Source organism: Enhydra lutris, unplaced genomic scaffold (assembly GCF_002288905.1).
Source record: "Enhydra lutris kenyoni isolate GAN:26980312 unplaced genomic scaffold, ASM228890v2 scaffoldscaffold25, whole genome shotgun sequence".
Classification (NCBI taxonomy): Eukaryota; Metazoa; Chordata; class Mammalia; order Carnivora; family Mustelidae; genus Enhydra; species Enhydra lutris.
The window spans coordinates 25,740,030-25,762,843 of NW_019154109.1; positions in this window are offsets into that span (position 1 = coordinate 25,740,030).

Sequence of the window (22,814 nt, forward strand, 5' to 3'; positions counted from 1 at the left end):
TGAACACTATTCAAAGACTAAAAAAAAATTCTGTCAACATTGAGCAGAGCTAGGCCACCAAAAAATACCCTTCCCCTACAAAAAACCTTGATAATGTATCAAATTAAAATCTAACACCATGTTTAACAGTAATACCATAGGAGCAATCCCATTCAAGACAGTAACAAAAAAAGAATGTTCATTATCTCTATGCTTATTTAACACTCCACAGAAAATAAGTAATGGGACCAGTTTTTAAACTCAGATATTCTGATCCACAGAATTTATAGGAAGTCTATCTGAAATTCAAATTGGAATTATTTTATGCCTGAACTCTAATTGCCTACAGTTCACCACAATTCTTCAATAAAACCTGTATAATTAGCAGCATTGATTTAGTGTTGTTATAAAGAAAGAAGCAAAAAGGGTTACAGTCTCAGAATTTCAAGCATGAGAAGCATAAAAATGAGCAGTCTTCATGGGATGCAGGGAAGAGTGAGATGCATAGTAGACCCATCTCAGGAACTAATGTGGAAAAAAAAAAATCTTCTCCTCAAATATACCAGAAATAATTGTGTAAGAACATGGGAAGAGCTCTTGACACACCATTATATGGTATAGATGCTAAAGCAATTTCACTTAAACTTTAAAGGAATGGGAATATGGAGACTATGTGGTTACCAAAAAAAAAAAAAAAAAAAAATGTAAAAAGATAATGAAATAGCAGACTCCATTCACACAAAAGGAAAAAAATACAACTAAGTAGACCAAAGAATGTGAAAGACTTGAAAGAAGAAAAGTTAGAACTAGTGAGAAGCATAAAAGAAAATGTACAATTTGGAAAGCAATTTATTTTTCTTGGGTAGGAGTACCTACTGTTGAACAATGTTGATTTTCCCACAGTTTATCTGTAAACTGAGTATGATCCTGATCAAAATCTAAACAGGATTTTTTTTAACTTGTCAAGTGATTCTAGTGCTCCCTGAAAAAAAAATGCTAGAACAGCATTTAAAAATATGAAAATAAAGATTATAAAGGAAGGACTATTCCTACCAGACATTATAAATCATTTTCTGGTACAATAGCTAAAACAGCACACATCTAGTGCAGACAAAGATCATTGGGACAAATATAAATATAAGTTCATATGTGAACATAATATGAGATAAATATTACCTTTCAAGTGTATGTGGGGAAATGGAGTCATCAATTTTTTTAAAAATATTTTTTATTTGTTTATTTTGAGAGACAGAGAGACAGAGTGAGAGAGAGCATGAGAGGGGAGGTCAGAGGGAGAAGCAGATACACATGTACATGCAGGCACAGTCCCCTTTGTACTCACACATACACACATACGGTCGAGGGCTGAGCTAGAAGGACTGCCCTGTGTTTGCTTAGAGGAAGGTGCTTGTGACTCAGCAGTGCACACCTACAGTAGTGCATTTCCCTGCAAAACCTCCCCCTCCTCGCATGTCTGGCTCCAGCCCACATCCACTATACCTGAGGCACCGGCTGTGCTTTATGAAGTCTAAAATTTTCAACTGGTTGTATCTTTCCATGCAAACTCATTAGGCACTATTTACACCCGCTGCAGCTGCGAAGAGAGAGGTTCTGAACTCTGGCATTCTACAGTAGGCTTTGTTTCTCATTTACATTTGCATATTAAAGTGTTTGCCTGAAATAGGCTATTGAAATTAATTCAGGATTAATTGGTGTCTTTATCTCATTAGGACAATCTAATTTAAGGATGATGAAATTGTTTAGCCTCCCGTTTGCATAATTAGATTGCTTTGAATTGCTGTCATTATTGGCTCTTTAGCATCATCTGTAGGCCTCAAACAGACAAGAGCTTCAACCTCATAAAGACCAATCATGTGTTACAGCAGAGGGCTGTTAACCCCTTTTAACCCAAACCCACTTGGATTAGCAGTCACAATAGACAGGCCTTGGTCCCTGAGAGCCTTAAGCGCCTTTCTTTCCGAATTCTTGATGTTCCGATTGATAAATTTCCCCACATTTATATGATTGGTTGTGGCAACTGTGACAGCATCTCTCCTGGGATCCAACACGTTCTCAAGACTCACTCCTCTCCTTTGAGTGTCACCCTTGATGTTGTGGTGACCTCCCTTCCCTGTCCATTTATCTCTCCCTACCTCCTTCGCTCCGTGAAGACTCTTCCACGACCCCCACAGGGGACAACGTTCTATCTGAGAGCATGTGGGGCTTCTATCAAGCCGGACACTCTTTTCTTCCCTGAGTGCTCAGCAACAGCTGTCGTCATTACTTCAGGGAAGTTGCCGAATAATACCCGTGACAGAGGAAGCCATCTGACCCTCACTCAACCATTCATCTGTTCAGGACTCAGCAAAGGTTCTATGGAATATTTTTGATGTGCCTGATACCATATAAGTTGCTGGGGGATCATGGAGAAATGTCACAGGTTCTGCATTCTTTTATGAGGGGTCACAGGAGTGCTAAGTCCCAAAGCCAGTTTGGTCACGAAGTGTTTTGGAAAGTCACAGAACCTCCATGAACTTGAGTTTCTGTAACTTGTTTCATCAACGGGGGCTGGTACAATATTCATGGTTCTCACCCCTGGTGGCGCATCACAATCACCCGTGTGCTTTCGGAAAAGAATCAATGCCTAGGAACCAATTCTCAATAAATGCAATCAAAATCACTAGGAATGGGCACAGACCCTTAAATTCTTTAAAACCAGTTTAATCTGATACACTGTAGGCCAGTCTTCTAAATGATTTGTAAGGTTGCTTGGTGTAATAAAAACAAAGAAGCAGGGACGCCTGGGTGGCTCAGTTGGTTAGGCGGCTGCCTTCAGCTCAGGTCAGGATCCCAGTGTCCTGGGATCGAGTCCCACATCGGGCTCCTTGCTCAGCGGAGAGCCTGCTTCTCCCTCTGCCTCTGCCTGTGCTCATTCTCTCTGACAAATAATAAATAAATAAATAAATAAAATCTTTAAAAAAAAACAAAGAAGCAAAAAGATAGTATTTTTTTTTACCTTATGCTAAACTTCTGGTAAGAATAATTCCTGAAGTACAAAATTTGACCCTAATTTCTTCAGGTTTCAAGGGGAATGAAAATTACAGAATAAAGAGTATTTTTAGATTTCAAGCTGAAAACAAAAATGGAACTTCAAAAATCAATACTTTATCTGAAGGATACATACTGAGGTAATTAAAGTCACATAAAGGAAGAATAACACAAACAATATAAAATAAAACAATAACAACAAAGACAGCATATGTAAACATTTGGTAGTATCTTTTTCTCTGAAAAATCAAAGTGGCTTATGGAATGTTTAATGCTCAATAAGATGCATGATTCTCATGTTCACTGTATTTCTTGTGTTTCTTTGGCTTTGCTGGTCATAGAAGAAAAGCCATTTGCTCCATATTATCTGCTAACAAATAATCCTGATCAAGAGCAAACAGGAAAGAAAAAAAAAAACTTCAGACATAAAATCATAAGCTCGATTACATTGTGGAAACTTTTTCATGGGACAGTTGAAAGAACCTTCTATGAGGACCCTTACCAACAATATTATGATAGAATGATGTATTCTCACTATTACACAAGTTTTATAAAAAAGAAAGCCAGAATTCTAAGAAGGGATGATCTATCATGAAGGATTCTGACATCTGATGTTTAAAATGCTTTTATTTCCATTGATTTTTGCTTTAAATTTAGCCCGGCTTCACAACCCTAGGGCTGAGATTATGATTATGTATTTACATTATGTCCAGATAATAAACTCTTGATTTCCTGAAGAAGTACAATGATTTGCCAGAACAGGAGGCTGGAGCCTTGGGTTTGAAAAACAGATTGTGTAATTTTGAGTAATACGTTTACCTTCTATGGCCTCCATTACTTCAACTTAGGTGAAGAGAATGTTCAAAAGCCCAAAGGGACTCAAAGCTTTACTTTACCTAGGACTACACTTTGGAACATCGATGACAATTGACAGTATCCTAGGTATTAGACAAACTCTAACAAGTTTGAAAGAATCGGAATCATGTATAAAAATCAGACCATAGTTCTAGGGATGAGAGTATGGACTACAGAAATCATGACATTTTCTCTCATCGCTACATATAGGGAACAATATCACAACAGAACACAACAGAACAACAGCTACCCTCACAAGTAAAAGGAAAAACAAAAGTGCGTCCAAAGAATGGCAATAAGCTCCACACGGTAGCATTAAGGAACAGAAAATATCTGTGAAGTAGTGATCATGACCACTCTATTATTCAGCCTGAAAAATATAATTGCTCCAGAAAACAACTGGCTTCAATCTGGACAAGCAAACCCCTCAGCTGAGAATGAAGAACTAAATGGACCACCAGCTTCTATGGGTTAGGAAGCAAGACAGAGCAGGCAAGAGGCTGCTTTGAGAGTCAGTTCACGTTTGGCAACATCTGGTTATGTCTCATCACATTGCAAATTTATGACCCTGGAAACAACATGTTGATGTTGATGATCCTTTGCGAAGAGAAGCCTGAACTATAAACTTATGACCAGAGCAGTGGCAAGAGGCTGTGGCAGCTTTCTCTGATCTGACAACTCCCTGGCTTGGGTCAAACAGATAAAGACTTGGACTGGTGACCCTTCTTCAACAATGTCATGGATGAATAGTGAACGAAGAGGAGGAGCTGACAATAGGACAGAAGGTTATGAAGAAATAAGGTCTGACTTCCCCCAGGAAAGCCTAGTGAGGTTTAGTGGTGGCCAAACCTCACAGAAGTCAAGAATTGAAGACATTTCACACACCGAGCCTGGAATATTAAGCTCACACAATGGCAGATGCATCACATTATCAAGCAGATCTCTTCTCTGATAATACTGGGGTTGGCTTTTTGGTAAGGCTGAAACCTAGAGGGTCAGAAGCAAGTTGCAAGCACGCATGTTATAACTACTATGGACTTCTCTTCAGAGCCATCTTACAAGATGAGATATTTTCCAGCTCTCAAGCACTATGTTTGCAATAGCAGGGGGAAAAGAAATCTTATCCATGAAGGATTCTCCTTTGAGAAATTCCTTCTCTCCAGTGAAACAGAAAACTGTACAAATTTCTCATTTAAAATACATTCCAATATGTATCTCAATTTTTGCTTGACAATCTAGGTAATGGAAGAATGATTTTATTTCTGTGTAATATTATATTAAAATGTTCTATTTTTAAGACTGCTGGTAAAAGTTGGTGGAGTAAAATGTTTATTCCATACCATCCTCTGAGACTTGTTCCACAAAAGCAGAGATCTTTTTTTTTTTTTAAGAGAAAATCCCATTTTCCAAGAAGGCAAGGATATCTATAAAATAGAGTGAAGATTGTAAAATTAAAGCACATTGCAAACTCACATGTTACTACATATCTCAGTCAGAGCACATAGTTTTCTAAAATAAGTTAACGTCTAGAAAGATCTAAGTAATGATGGTTTACATGGGGTGATGAGAAAGGGGTGTATGTATGTATGGGAAAGGAAGGTGGGTATGAAAGGCAGAGAAGATATTCTTAGAGCAACTCATTTCTACCTGGAGAAGTAGAGGATAGAAGGACATTGACAGAAAGATTTTCCCATGTTTGCCAACTTCCTTCCCCCAACTCTCCCTGCAAAAAATGTAATGGATAGGACATTTAGAAAGAGAGAACTGCACAGTAAACAGCCTTGAAGCTGCTAGCAACAGTCAACTGAACAGAGATTAACAAAAGGTAATGAAACAAAATTTTCACAGTGTGTCGTTTAGTCTTCTTATCAAGGTAATCTATTCATATCAAGAAGCAAACTTGCCATTCAGAGTTGTTCATCCAGATTGCAGGATTCAGTAGATCTGACGAAAGAGTATTTTAAGGCAACATCCTTGAATTGAAGAGATTCTGACTTCCTTAGCTCATTTTCTCAACTTATCTTTATTAGTGGGCTTAGACAGAATCCCCCTCTTTTTTTTTGTTTAAAGATTTTATGTATTGGAGAAAAAGAAAGAGAACATGAGCAAAGGGAGGGGCAAAGCGAGGGGAGGAGCAGCCTCTCTGCTGAGCAGGGAGCCTGACTTGGAACTTGATCCCACACCCCAGGATCAGGACCTGAGCTGAAGGCAGATATTTAACCAACTGAGCCATCCAGGTGCCCCAGAGAGAATTGTTTCTTTTTAAAGAGGATTAATATGCAGGGGGAAAAAAGTATTTAGTATTTTTCCTATGCAAAACAAGTATTTTAAATAAGGAAAAAACACAATAAATGAATTGAAGACATGTTTTATAAGATGAATTATATGAGAAAATATATGGACTTCTTATATACATGTGAATTATAGAAAATATTGCCTAATTCAAAAAAGAAATGTAAGCACTCAAAAAAAAAAAATAGATTAAACCGTAGGAGTTGTTAAAAGGTGACATGACTGTGCTCAAGAGATACATACAGTTGACCTTTGAACAATGCAGGGGTTAGAGCACCAATCCCCTGCACAGTCAAACATTTATCTTTTGGTTCCCCAAAACTTAACTACTAATAGCCTTATCAATAATATAAGCAGTTAATTAACACATATTTTATATGTTATATGTATTAAATATTGTATTTTAATTAAGTAAACTAGAACCAAGAAAATGTAATTATTAAGAAAATCATAGGGAAGAGAAAATATATTTACAGTACTGTCCTTTATTTATATTAAAAAAATCCACATACATGGACCAGTGCAGCCCAAACCCATGTTGTTCAAAAGCCAACCATTCAGAATTAGACTACCCTAAATTAGAATAGATGTTGCTTAAAACAGAGTCAGTGTTGTAAAATATGGCTTGGTAAATAATATAAAACAAAATGAAGAAGAGCAAAAAGCCATGAGATGATATTATTAGGAAAAAGAAAGTGGAGGTCCAATATTTGCTTAATTGGTATTCCTGAAGCAAGGAATAAAACAAACAGAAAAGTAAAATACTCAAAGATGTAATAAAATAATACTTTCCTGGAAGAAAGCATAGATCAAAAGGATATCAGTTAAATTTTAAAATAAGCCATGAGAGACTGTGGAGTCTGAGAAACAAACTGAGGGTTTTGGACAGGAGAGGGGTGGGGTGATGAGTGAGCCTGGTGGTGGGTATTAAGGAGGGCATGTATTGCATGGGGTATTGGGTGTGGTGCATAAATAATGAATCTTGGAACACTGAAAAAATAAAATAAAATAAAAATATAAAACCATAAAGATAACTGGAAACAAACAAACAAACAAACAAATGTTGAAGATTTCAAGAGCCACACGGTTTGAGGGGGAAGTTACTGAACACTATTCAAAGACTAAAAAAAAATTCTGTCAACATTGAGCAGAGCTAGGCCACCAAAAAATACCCTTCCCCTACAAAAAACCTTGATAATGTATCAAATTAAAATCTAACACCATGTTTAACAGTAATACCATAGGAGCAATCCCATTCAAGACAGTAACAAAAAAAGAATGTTCATTATCTCTATGCTTATTTAACACTCCACAGAAAATAAGTAATGGGACCAGTTTTTAAACTCAGATATTCTGATCCACAGAATTTATAGGAAGTCTATCTGAAATTCAAATTGGAATTATTTTATGCCTGAACTCTAATTGCCTACAGTTCACCACAATTCTTCAATAAAACCTGTATAATTAGCAGCATTGATTTAGTGTTGTTATAAAGAAAGAAGCAAAAAGGGTTACAGTCTCAGAATTTCAAGCATGAGAAGCATAAAAATGAGCAGTCTTCATGGGATGCAGGGAAGAGTGAGATGCATAGTAGACCCATCTCAGGAACTAATGTGGAAAAAAAAAAATCTTCTCCTCAAATATACCAGAAATAATTGTGTAAGAACATGGGAAGAGCTCTTGACACACCATTATATGGTATAGATGCTAAAGCAATTTCACTTAAACTTTAAAGGAATGGGAATATGGAGACTATGTGGTTACCAAAAAAAAAAAAAAAAAAAAATGTAAAAAGATAATGAAATAGCAGACTCCATTCACACAAAAGGAAAAAAATACAACTAAGTAGACCAAAGAATGTGAAAGACTTGAAAGAAGAAAAGTTAGAACTAGTGAGAAGCATAAAAGAAAATGTACAATTTGGAAAGCAATTTATTTTTCTTGGGTAGGAGTACCTACTGTTGAACAATGTTGATTTTCCCACAGTTTATCTGTAAACTGAGTATGATCCTGATCAAAATCTAAACAGGATTTTTTTTAACTTGTCAAGTGATTCTAGTGCTCCCTGAAAAAAAAATGCTAGAACAGCATTTAAAAATATGAAAATAAAGATTATAAAGGAAGGACTATTCCTACCAGACATTATAAATCATTTTCTGGTACAATAGCTAAAACAGCACACATCTAGTGCAGACAAAGATCATTGGGACAAATATAAATATAAGTTCATATGTGAACATAATATGAGATAAATATTACCTTTCAAGTGTATGTGGGGAAATGGAGTCATCAATTTTTTTAAAAATATTTTTTATTTGTTTATTTTGAGAGACAGAGAGACAGAGTGAGAGAGAGCATGAGAGGGGAGGTCAGAGGGAGAAGCAGACTCCCCATGGAGCTGGGAGCCCGATGTGGGACTCGATCCCAGGGCTCTGGGATCATGACCTGAGCCGAAGGCAGTTGCTTAACCAACTGAGCCACCCAGGCGCCCTCATCAATTTTTTTTAAAGTGTGATAACTGGCTAGCCATTTGAAAGAACCACATGAATCATAGATTTATATGTAAAAATGAAATAATAAAAGTAGCACTAAAATAGTTAAAATATTGTTATATTTGACTCTAAAACATTTAGAGAGAAAATTCTTAGTGGTAAAAAGATTACATAAACAAAATCAAAATACGAACAACACGTTTGGAAAGAAATATTTTTAATACATGATACACAAAAGGCCGATTTCCTTCATATAAAAAGAATAGTTAAAAAATGATAAGTGGAATGGCAGAGTGAGATCCTCAATGAACCTGTTCTAGTAAAACAATGAAAATATGAACCAAAAACTAAACACAACCCTTTCAGGACTCTGGCTTTTAACCAAAGCCATAGGATAAACTTAAAAATCATATATCTAAGAGATACTATTAAATGTCTCTAATATTTCAGAGCCTATGATGTTTTAACTTGGGGCTATTTATACCCTTCCTCTCTGCCTAGCTTAGTGGCATGGCAGTGAAAGGCTATGCACATTGCAGACAACAGAGATATCTGATACTTCTTATAACTATATTTAAAGCATTATCCCCAGATCACAGTGGAAAAATGGGTAAATGTCTACTCTCAAGGCCTAATTTAAATAATTTCCGCCTGCTGGTGACCTCTCAGGTGACCAGAGTTATGAATTTCAATTGAGACAAACAAGATCCTGGCCAGATCTATAACTCAACAATATAGTAAAAACAACAATAAGGTGATTAAAATGGTACTCTATTAGTTTCCTAGAGCTTCCATGACTATCATAAACTGAGTGGCTTAAACGAATAGAGATTTGTTTTCTCACAGTTCAGGATTCCAGAAGTCCAAAATCAAGATGTTGCCAGAGCCAGCTCCTTCTGAAGGTTCTAGAGACAAATCATTGCCTTCACCATCCTGAGGGCTGCTGGGATTCCCTGGCATGTAGCAGCATAACTCCAGTTTCTACCTTTATCTTCACATGATCTTCTTACTAATCTACTAATCCAGTAGGATCTCATCTTGATTTCTACCTTAATTACACCTGCAAAGATCCTATTTCCAAATAAGGTCACATTCTGAGGCTGCAGGTAGATATGAAATTTTGGGTTTAGTCAAACCACTACCAGTACACTAGAATATATCTATTCAGCACAAAAGAAGACAGAAATTGAGGAACAAAAAAGATTTTAAAAAAACATATTGAAAGACATGACAAAATGGTAGATGTAAATCCTACATTATGAGGAGTTATATTACATATAAATGAATCAAAAATCAAAAGGCAGAGATTGGCAAAACAAATTTTTAAAATGTTATAATTCAACTATATATATATCTATAAGAGATATACTTCAAAATCAAAAAAGGGGGGAAGAATGTAAGAAGATGTACCATGAAAGTTATAACAAAAAGAGAGCTGTAGTGGTTGTACTAATATCAGACAAAATGGATTTTAAGACAAAAATTGTTGCTAGAAATGTCCACAATAGCCAAAATATGGAAAGAACCTAGATGTCCATCAACAGATGAATGGATAAAGAAGATGTGGTATATTTATACATGAAATACTATGCAGCCATCAAAAGAAATGAAATCTTGCCATTTGCAGTGACATGGATGGAACTAGAGGGTAATATGCTGAGCAAAATAAGGCAATCAGAGAAAGACAATTATCATATATCTCCCTGATATGAAGAATTTGAGAGGCAAAGTTGGGGGTTAGGGGGGTGGGGAAGGAAAAAATGAAACAAGATGGGATCAGGACGGAGACAAACCATAAGAGACTCTCAATCTCACACAACAAACTGAGGGTTGCTGGGATGAGGGGGTAAGGAGAGGGTGGTTGGGTTATGGACATTGGGGAGGTATATGGTGAGTGCTGTGAAGTGTGTAAACCTGGAAATTCACAGACCTGTATCCCTGGGGCTAATAATACATTATATGTTAATAAAAAATAAAATAAAAAATTAATTAAAAAATTGTTGCTAGAGACAACGAAGAATGTTTTATATTGATATGAAGTTTCATTCATTGGGAAGATATAATGATTATAAATATATACACGCCTCATAGCAGAACCCAAAATACATGATGCAAACACTGACATAATTAAAGGGAGAACTAGGCAAGTTAACACCTGTAGCTGTATACATCAAAGTCCATGTTAAATAAAAGATAGAATTAGACAGAAGATGAATAAAGAAACAGATGACTAGTGTTTGGAAAAAAACACTGAAACAATACACTAGATATAATAGAAAGAAAACACTAAATGTAATAGTATTTATTGAAAAGTGTTAAAAACCAAATAGGCCTAACGCACATCTATAGAACATTCCAGCTAATAGCAGAATATACATTCTTCTCAAGAACCATGGGAGGTATTCTCTAGAACAGATGATATACTAGGCCATTAAATAAGCCTCAATAAGTTCATAAGGTTTAAAATCATACAAAGTATGTTTCTTTAAGCACCATAGATTTAATTATAAATCAACAGCAGAAGAAAATTTAAGAATTCATAAATATAATAAAATTACCTGAGACACTTTTAAACGGTTCAAAAAAGAAATAATAAAGGAATTTGAAAATACATGAAGAGGAAAAAAAACAACAATAAATCACAACTTATGGGCAGAGCAAAAGCAGTGTACTAGGGAAAAATATTCCTGGAAATGCTTGTATTAAAAACAAGAAAGATCAATGAGAGCATGGCTGGTTCAGTTGGAAGAGCATGTGACTCTTGATCTCAGGGTCATGAATTCCAACCACACAGTGGATGTAGAGATTATTAAAAATTAAAAAAAAAAACCCTTTAAAAACAAGAGATATCTCAAATCTAATGTAACCTCCCACCTTACAAAATTAAGAAAAGAAGAACAAAGTAAACCCAAAGAAATAAAAGGCAAGATGGTTGAAAAACAATAGACACCAGAGTGAAAATAAATGAAATTAATGAAACAGAGAATAGAAAAACAACAGAGAATATTAATAAAGTTATTTTTTTTAAAAAGATCAACAAAATTGACAAACATTTAAGTTGATTGATCAAGAATAAAGAGAAGACACAAGTTACTAAATTCAGAAATGGCAGTGGGTACATCACTGCTGACATCACAGAAGTAAAACAGGATAAGAGAATACTATGAACAACCATATGCCAGTCAATTAAATAACTTAGATCTAATGGACAATTTCTTAGAAAGACAAACTACCAAACTGACCCAACAAAAACAACCTGATAACCTAATTAGATCTATAACAAGTAAAGAGACTGAATTAATAATTTAAAAACTTGAAGAAAAGCTCATGCCAAGATGTCTCTAATCATGAATTCTGCTTACCAAATATTTAAAGAAAAATTATGTCAACACTTCACAAAGTCTTCCAAAAAATCAAAGAGGATGGGACAGTTCTCAGTTCATTGTAGGTGACCAGGATTACCCAGATAACAAAATCAGACAAAGATATCACTGCAAAACCATAGATCATTACCCCTCATGAATACACACTGCCACAAAGTTTAACAAATTACTGGCAAACTGAATATGGTAACACATAAAAAGTTAGATATAGCCCAGAAATGCAAGATTGATTTAACATCCAAATATCAATGTAGTATCATGTTAATAGAATACAGGTCAAATTCTACACAGTCATCTCAATAACTTTGTTGCAGATAAAGGTTTTTACAAAATTCAACGTACTTTCATGATAAGAAAAATAAAAACAAACAACCAAAAGGAACAGAAAGTAACCTGATAAGGAGCATCTATAAAAACCCCACGACTAATATAATTAATGGAGAATAACTGAATGCTTTCTCAAAATCAAAGACCAACAAGGATGTTGTTTTGAAACTTCTAGTCAACATTGCGCTTGAATTCTAAGGTGTAGGCTAAATGAATGAATGAATGGATGAATGAATGAATGATTTCTGTATTGAAAAGGAAGAAGTAAGTGATCATTATTCACAGATGATGTCATCTTTTATAGAGGAAAGCAAGAGGATTGAAGATTCCAAAAAAGAAAAAAAAGCCTCTATTAGAATTAATAAATAAATTCATTAATGTAGTAAGATACAAGAGCAATATATAAAAATCCATCATATTTCTAAAAATAAGCAATAAACAATCCAAAAATAAAGCCAAGAAAAGAATTCCCTTTACAATAACATCCCAAACAATAAAACACTTAGTAATAAGTTTAACAAAAGAATTGCAAACTTTGTACATTGAAAACATCAAAACATTTTGAAATAAATTAGGAAGGATCTAAATCAATGGGAAGACTACCCTTGTTTATGAAATATTGTTAAGGAGGCAGCACTCACAAAACTGACTTACATTGTTATATGCAAACAGTGAATCATGGAACACTACATCAAAAATTAATGATGTACTGTGCGGTGACTAGCATAACATAATTAAAGAAAAGAAATCCTTCTAAAAATCCTAGATGTTTTTTTGTAGACATTGACCAACTGATGCTAAAATTCTTATGGAAATGCAAAGGACCTAGTATAGTCCAAACAATCAAGAACCAGAAATAAAGAGAAATAATCAAGTTACATGCTTCTCAATTTCAAGTGTACTACAAAGCTACAGTAGTTAATACAGTATGGTACTGTCATAAGGAAAGACAAACATCAGTGGCCTGGAATTGAACATAGAAACAAACCCTCACGTTTAATCTCAATCAATTTTCAACAAGTTTGTCAAGAAAATTTGATAGGAAAATATAGTTTTCATAATAAATAGTTTGAGACAGTGGGAAGTCTGTATGTAAAGGAATGAATTTTGTTTCTTACCTCCCACCATATGTAACAATTAGCTCAAATGGATCATAGAACTTAATGTAAGAAAACTATAAAATTCCTTAAAGAAAACATGGGAATATAATTCCACACCATCTGGCTAGGCCATAGTTTTTCAGACATGACACCAAAAGTGTTAATGACAGAAAGAAAAAGTGATAAAAATTGAACTTCCAGAAAATTAAAAGGCTTTTAGTGGTGTTAAAGGATACCATCAAGAATGTGAAGATGGGGTACCTACATGAGTGGTGCAGTCACTTGAATGACCCACTCTTGGTTTCTGCTCAAGTTGTGTTATCAAGGTCATAGGATCAAGCCTCACATTGGCTGCATGCTCAATGAGGAGTCTGTCTGGGATTCTTTCTCCCTCTTCCCCTGCCCCTCACCCTAAAGTAAATAAATAAATCTCAAGAAAAAAAAAAAAGAATGTGAAAAGACAACCCACAGGATGACAGAATGGAAGGATATATTTGCAAATCTGACGAAGAACTTGCGTCCAGAATGAACGCTTATAACAACATTAAAAAGACAAATAATTCAATTGAAAATGATGAAGGATTTGAATATTTACTTAATGAAGATAAACAAATGACCAATAAACATGTGAAAAGATGCTTTTCTTCATTAGTTTTAAGAGAAATATAAATAAAACCCACAATGAGTAACCACTCTATATCCACTACAATACTTCAAATAACAAAAGACAACAGGGCACCTGGGTGGCTCAGTTGGTTAAGCAACTGCCTTCGGCTCAGGTTGTGATCCTGGAGTCCTAGGATCGAGTCGAATATCCAGCTTCTGGCTCGGCAGGGAGTCTGCTTCTCCCTCTGTCCTCTCCCCTCTCATGCTCTCTCTCTCTCTCTCTCTCAAATAAATAAACAAAATCTTAAAAAAATAAAACAGATAGACAATAACAAGTTTTGATACAAATGTGGAAAAATTAGACCTTCAGATATTGCTGGTGGCAATGCAATATGTTACAGTCACTTTGAAAACGGTTTGGTAGTTTTTCACAATGTTAAACATACAGTAACTATGTGACCCCTCAATTCCCACTAGGTATACTTAAGAAAAGTAAAACCATATGTCCACACAAAATTTGAATACAAATGTTGGTAGCAACATTATTCTTAACAGCCCCAAAGTGAAAACAATCTAAACGTCCATCAATGGATATCTATGATGGACTTCTGCCATATAAAATCATGGGTGATAAATCATCACCCAGGATGAATAAATAACCAAAAATAGTATATCCATACAATGGAATGTTATTCAACAACAAAAAAGGAATGAAACATTGATTCATGCTAAGGTATTAATCTTGAACATATCAAGCAAGTGAAAAAAAAAAAGTCATAAGACTTCATATGGTATGATTTCATTTATGTGAAATGTCCAGTACATGCAATTCACAGATACAAAAAGCAAATTGTGACTGGGGCAGGGGTGGAGGAAGAAGGAATGGGGAATGACTGCCAATGAGTTTGTGGTTCTTTTTGAGGGTACTAAAAATATCCTAATATTAAATTGTGATGATACTTACACAGCTCTGTGAATTTGCTAAAAACCATTGAACTGCATGTCTTAAATAGTATTTTGTGGCATGTAGAAATTTTTTGTTACAAAAATTTTGTAAAAACTTAAGGAAATGGATAAAAGAATTTAAATTTTCCTAAGTGTTAACAGAGATGATGAATTATCTTCATGAGTTTAAAAAGTAAATTTAAAATTAAATGACATTTTTCATTAATTTTTGCAAGAATTTAAAAGTTTGTTAATGTTCTGTTACATGGTAGTAAGAATGTAAATTGGAGTAAACATTTTGGAAGGGATTTGAATAGTTAGATAAGATGTAGATAATAGGCTTACATATAGAAATATCTCACCACTTGAAAATGTATATGTAGTGGCACCTGGGTGGCTCAGTCAGTTAAGCATCTGCCTTCGGCTTAGGTCATGATCCTGGGGTCCTGGGATTAAGTCACACTTTGGGGGTCCCTGTTCAGCAGGGACCCTGCTGCTTCTTCTCCCTCTGCCTCTCTCCGCTTCTGCTCTCTCTCTCTCTCAAATAAATAAATAAAATCTTTAAAAAATTTTTTAAAAAGAAAATGTATATGTATATGAAATCAGCAATTGTTTCTAGAAATTTATACTAGATATCTACAAATAGATAAATATGCAAGATATTTAATTCTTTATTGTTTGGTATAGTGAAAAGTAGACATAAAATAAATACTGATAATAGTATATAGTTTAAATACATGATATTTGTTCATAGAATTAAGCAGACCATGCAGTCATTATGTATCAAAGACCTATAATAATGATACAAAATATGATGTAAAAATGGTGAGAAAGTCAAGTTGCAATAGAACAATCTATTTATCATTTGACATATAAAATGAATTTTATGTATTAGAGTGTACAAATGCCTTTATATGCAGAGAAAATGCCTGAAAAGATACATGTGTACCAGTTAAAAGTTGGTCCTTTGGGTACGGGATGGAAACCTTATTTACTATATACACATATAAGCTTATACTTTTATAGAAAAGATTTTATTAAAGTGTTTGAAATTTGTATTGGATTGGTGCGAACTAGTCAAAACATTAATGATTTCCATAGCTACTAACGTCTACAAAGTGGAAATTTGTTTCTCTTATTATTTCCAGCGTTTGAACATATAGTATTTGATAGGCATTCCAACACTGGGATGGTCACTCCACAATTACTGATGACTCAGGCTCCTCTGTCCTTTGGCTCCACCAGCCTTGCAGATTCCAAACTTAAGGTCATTCACTGTGTGATCCAAGATGAAGCCTGGAGCTCCATGCATCACACAGCTTCTTCTTAACTCCTGAGTCCTATATTAAAATGGGCTCATTTAGAGTGGAGTGTTAATGATCACTATCATAAGAAAATTACAACCATCCAATATCTATTGCAATTATAATGTCAGGGGTTAAAAATGATGTTCACATTGGCCTTTTTTCACCAACTCTTTGGCAACTCTTTTGGCTTATAATCTAAAGTGATGCAGAAACAAAATACAAAAGGTGAGGGGAGAATAATTTTACAAAGGGATCTAACCATATCAAATGCATTTTGTACATTTTTTTGTTATTCAACAATATACCTTGTCTACTGGTCCCCTCAAGGTTGCTATTCATGAAACACGTTGTTCCTATAATTCCCCCTACTTTCAAATCTAAAATCCGGGAATTCCACAGCAGAACATTGAATTTTGACAGTTGGTACATCATGTCTGATGTTCGCGTGTGGCGGCTTTATAAAGTGACAGGTCTTTCATAATTTCTTTTGAATTCACTCTGGTAATGTTAATCCTATGTGATGAACTTTGTGTATTCTATGGACATGATGGGCAATTCTATATGACTGAGACTCTAATGTTACTCTATACTAATGGGCACTAATTGTAACAATCAGTGATTATGTCAGTTAAAGGCAGTGCTGATGGCCATTGACAGCAGTGAAAGCCGTCACACCATTTTGGAACAGAACTTGGAGCAGCCATTTGCAAAAATGGGAGATCAAATTGAAAATCCATCAATTAGTTTCTACACTCTTTATCTTATAATTTTCTTATATTTTTGAATACCATGTAGTGTGTTGTTCTTAAATCCTGATGGCTTTCTTAACTCCCTTTTTCATCTATTAAAATATTACTTCTATTATAGAGGGCACATCATTTTTATGATATCAAAGAAATGATTTAAAGGATTTTTTAGAAGAAAAATCTTATAAAAAGAGAACTTTGAATGAATTCTCTTTCAAGTTTGGGGCAAGTTATGGCTAAGGAAAGTGACAGAGGACTGTATAACCACCCGTGGGATATCTGGATTGTGTGACAGGCCTAGTCTTCCTGCCTACTTCCCTATCAATATCCTATGGGCATTTACAAATCTTTTGCTGTCCCTGAATAAAAGCAATCCTTTCCAGGGATAATCAAATTTGTGTCCTATCGAAAGGTAGGATCCAACTCCAAAGTTACAAGATATTTTCAGAGAGGAACATTACTTACCAGTTACAGCATTCATGGACCAAAAAAAAAAAAAAAATGATTTTACTTTTAATAGTAAAAAAGAACAAACTTTTATTGGTTTTTTATTATTGATAAACACTACGCTAGGTACTTCAGGTACAAAATTTGTGTTGAGGTCAACAACAAACTGATGTGGAAATTGAGACTAAGAGAGTTTAAATATTAAGCAAAAGTGTTCAAGATCACATGGACCACTACTTAGGGCATACTTCCTGGACCTTTTTAAAGATGCAATGAAGTTTGATGTATTCTTCAAGAACCCTCCTCTGACTACTTCTAGATTGAATTTGGTTCTCTTTCTGTTTGTTTCTATAGGGTCTGTTTGTCCTTCTTTTACCATGATTATCACAGGGCACTAAAACTTCCTCTTTACTTGTTGATCTTGGTTAAATTCTAACCCCTTGAAATAATATGTTATCTTATTAATTTTAGTAGCATATCATTGGGCTTGTAGTAGGATTTCTTTAAACATTAATAAGGCTAAATGAAGAAATAAATGAATGGATAAGTAAATGTGTAGAACAAAGATTAATAAGACAAGGTCACTATCTTAAGAAACCAAACCCACTGGAGGTGGTCAGGAAAGAGCCCAAGAACCACCAAACCATGCAACCTTTTAGCACTTATCACTGCCTTGTGTAGTGTGGTTTCTAGAGAGAGGCATTTAATTTCAGTGGTTCTTCTTGGATTACCTGATTTTACATTACAGTAGAGTCACCGTGCTATATACTATACCACAGATCTCTTCAAAAGGTTAATGAGATGCTGTAATTATAAAAGTCTGGAAAATCTTCATAAGAAGTACAATCTAAAGGTAAATGATTATTGCTCAGCTTATTATTTTCTGCATTACTGTCAGCCTGAAGTTGATAACAAATCCCCCAAGAATGAGGCTCTTTTATGCATTTTTAGATTTTCAGGATCAAGATAGTACTAGAAACCACCAGTTTGGAATGACTTGCAGAAAATTTTGTGATTAGCGAGTCAATTTCATTCCATTTTGTGAATTCAATGATATAAAATAGTAATATAATTTGCTAAAATATATATACAAAAATATGTTTGAACATACAAGTACATGCTGTATTTTCTATGTATATATATGTGTGTGTGTGTGTGTATTAGCGATGGTTGTCTTTAGATTGAGTGATTATTGGCTGTTTTAATATTCTATCTTGTCTTTCCCAGCCTTTCCATAATTTTTAAAATTTTTATTTATTTTTTTAAATTTATTTTTAGTGTTCCAGAATTCATTGTTTATGCACCACACCCAGTGCTCCATGCAATAATGTGCCCTCCATAATACCCACCACCAGGCTCACCCAACCCCCGTACCCTCCAAAACTCTCAGTTAGTTCCTCAGAGTCTCTCATGGTTTGTCTCCCCCTCCAACTTCCCCCAACTCCCTTCTCCTCTCCATCTTCCCATGTCCTCTGTGTTATTCCTTATGTTCCACAAATAAGTGAAACCATATGATAATTGACTCTCTCTGCTTGACTTAACTTCACTCAACATAATCTCTTCTGGTCCCATCCAGTATCCTAGTTGATACAAAAGTTAGGTATTCATCCTTTCTGATGGAGGCATAGTACTCCATAGTATATATGGACCACATCTTCTTTATCCATTCATCCGTTGAAGGGCATTTTGGTTCTTTCCACAGTTTGGCGACTGTGACCATTGCTTGTATGAACATTATAAATTATTTAAAGTAATTATAATAATATTTAACGTTCTTGAGCACTTATGAATAACACTGTGCTGAAATCATTACATGAAATATCTCATTTAATACTCACCACAACTCCATAATTTGGGTACTATCCCCACTTTATAAATTAGGAAACTGTAGTCTGAAGAAATGTATTAACATTCCTGAGGTTAATACATTATGGATAGGATTTGATCTGAGAGTCCATTTGAACCCAGAGCCCATTCTTTTAACCACTACATGCCTTATTCAATGTAAAAGAAAAAGAGAGAAATTGAAAGAGACAGACAGACAGACATGGTCAGCCACTCTGTAGCTGTTTTATACCCATGAGGCAATTGTGGAATAGCAAAAAGTTTGCTAAACTGAAGATATGAGTTTGGATCCATCTGGATCCATCTTTTCCCCTAAAGTACCTAATGACCATGGCATCTTGAGAAAGGCGGTGACATCGGGGATCTCCATGCCATTTCACAGTCCAAGACTCTATTCAGGAGAAGTGATCTAAGAACCATGAAGCTCAAAGTCATCAAAGGAAACCCTGGTAAAAACAACTTGATAAATATTCAGACACTGTATATACTGCTTGCAATCATCCAGACAGGAGACTAGCTCAGACACAGCTTCTGCTAAAATATAGGGGTCATACGTAAGGAAAATTGTTATAGGTCTCACTTATCAGCCACCCACATGGCATGAGACTGGTTTTTGTGATTCTCCATACTTATAGGAAGAGATGCTGTGTTTTAATAATGCTTTAAGAGTTGTGAAGAGAGGGGAATTGTACATATCTGCACAAGCAGACGGACTTTGTGTTAATAATTTATTAAACATCAAACTGAAAGCACATTTATATTTATCTCTTAAAATTCAAATAGGAATTCAGCTGCTGAAATGGTCTAATGCATAGGTATGATTTTCATTCCATTTTTTTTAGCTTTCTGGTCACAGCATTTTGTCTACGTCTGTATTTATTTTTACATATTTATCATGGGTATGCTTCAAAGTATTTTTGTTACTATAAATAGAACTATTGAAATCTATATACTTAAGTCTAAAGTCAGATTCTTTTTTATATGTAAATATTTGCTTTATCTTTTAAAAATATTTTTTATTATGTTGAGTTAGCCAGCATACAGCACGTCGTTAGTTTCTGACACAGTGCTCAATGATTCGTCAGTTGTGATTCTAGCTCTTTTCTTCAAGCATGTGAAGAAGAAATCCAAGTAGTTCTGGATTAGCTTCTGGATTAGATTCTGGATTAGGGCTGGAAAGAGAAAAAGTGAAAGAAATAATAATTAACTTTGAGGAGCATTCAATCTACGTGGACAAATAAATGGGAAGACACATGTGAGCAGTCTCCCCAGTTAATAGATGTCTGTGTTCCTATTCAAGACCTTGAAGGATATATACCTACAAGGGTTGGAAGGCATTTCTGGAGCAAATGTAGGAGCACAACAATATGTATTAAAAAAAAAAAAAAAGAAAACTCTAAAAAGCTAAAAATCTCCATAGAGGAAGCAAAGGTGAACTAACACAGAAAGAAGCAGAAAACAATTCCAGAAGTGAAAACGTGAGAATTGAAAGATCTGATATGATAATTAGCAAGAATTATTTGGGGCTCAGTGAGCAAATAGTTTTGGTCATACAGAGAAAAACAAGCAAACGGTTGAATAATCATCCTATTCAATTTCTATAGTGAGCAAATTGGGTGTGTTGGTAGCACATCTCTGCTATTCCAGAGACTCAAATCTGTACAGGAAAGTGTACAATAGTGCAGATTCTGTTGGGCACTCTCCAGGGTAGTCAAGTCTGAAAGGTGATCCACAACCTTTTATTCAGAGCTGTGAAGTGAACTATTTAAAAGACAGTTAAGGATATGGGATTTGCTGCTAAGTAGGAGAACAATGAATGATTTTTTTTTCATTTTAGAATCTTGTCAAATAAAAAAATAGTAAACAGTTTTAGTCAATAGCAGGAAGCAAACTGAACAGAGAATTTAAAAATTATGAAAGGGGAAGACTTAAATGTGATAATGGAGGTAATATCCTTCTGATTCCCAATCTTTTTTTCTTCTTCAGAAATTGAGAATTAATTGGAAGAAACAGAGATGACTAGTCTGGGGAAAAGAACACACATGAGGAACATAGCATCTACTTCAAATATTTAAAAAGTCTAACAAAATAGAAATGGGTTGAGCTTTGGTTAGAGCATAATAACTAAGACCAATGGGCAGAATACACAGGGAGGCAGATTTTGGTTTAATGGTAGGAAGACTTTCAATTAGGAATTTCCAATACCACAGTAGGCTGCTGAATGAATTGGGGAAAGTCCTTCAAGGAGATGTATCAAAGCAGCTCTCTTTCACCATCTGCATAAGTGCTGTTAAAAGGATTCGTAAATTACCTGGAAGCTTGTTCCGAAATCTGCTTCCTACAGGTCTTTTGATTTTAAGACTCCCATCCCAGTAAGAGCAATAGTTTGAGATTTCATTGACAACAGTATGGAATCCTAAGAGGAGCTACACTCTCCACAACTCTTGAACCCTGCGGAAAGCCAGTGTTATGGAGGGGAAGGAGGAAGTGGTATGACTCAAGGGACCCCAGGAAGGATAACAGTGAATAGTGATAGCAACACATGAGGGATTTGAATAAACAGACAAACTGTAATCATGAGCATACAGAAACCTTCTGCCTATCCAAATTCTACCCATTTTTCAAGGTCTAGTTCAAAGGCTAGGTGAAGTCATCTCTTAAGGAATACTTCCTTAAGATTTAGTAGCTCCTGGGGCATGCACTATCCCAGGCAATGTAATTTCAGTTGTCTGATCTTTCACTGAAAACCTGAAGATTATTTAATAAAGATTTGAAATCATAAGGTACTTAAAAATCATTGTTTTAAAAGCTCCGCAGCGAATTTGAGCACCAAATAGCATTTTCTTATTTTTACTTTTTCTCTCCCTCGATAATCTCAGTTCTTAGATGCTTGATGATGATAGTGATTCCACTTAATCTTCTTCCTCTAAATACTTGTCCTTGTTGCTTGGGTATAATTAAGTTTCCAGGTTGCTTAGGAAACTAAACCTAGGCAGCAGCTGCGGGGGCTTAACAATGAGGTCCCACTCCAACTCAGCATCCTTTGTCAGAGGTTAAATGGACAACCTTTATTATTGCAGAAGAGATGTATTTTTAAATAGTGTATTTAATTTAAATTTTAAAAAATGTATTTTGCAATGTAATAGTCCAGTAAATACCCCCACCCCCGCCCCGCGCAGAGTTGTTGAAGGAAGAGAAGACTGCCTTACTGTTATAACCACCTTTTCTGGAATGTAACAAGCCATTGTATCAGATGCAGACAGCACTGGGGACCTGGCTGGGAGTGAGTGAGATGGGAGCTATGTCTGCAGGAGTGCCAGCATCTCTGGACAGGCAAATGAAAACCACCTGCCAGAGCAATGATATGCGGAGCCTTCCGCAGGCAAGGCAAGCAGAGTCAATTGTTCCTAGAAAATGAAGGGGGGGAAAAAAAGAGTTCAGC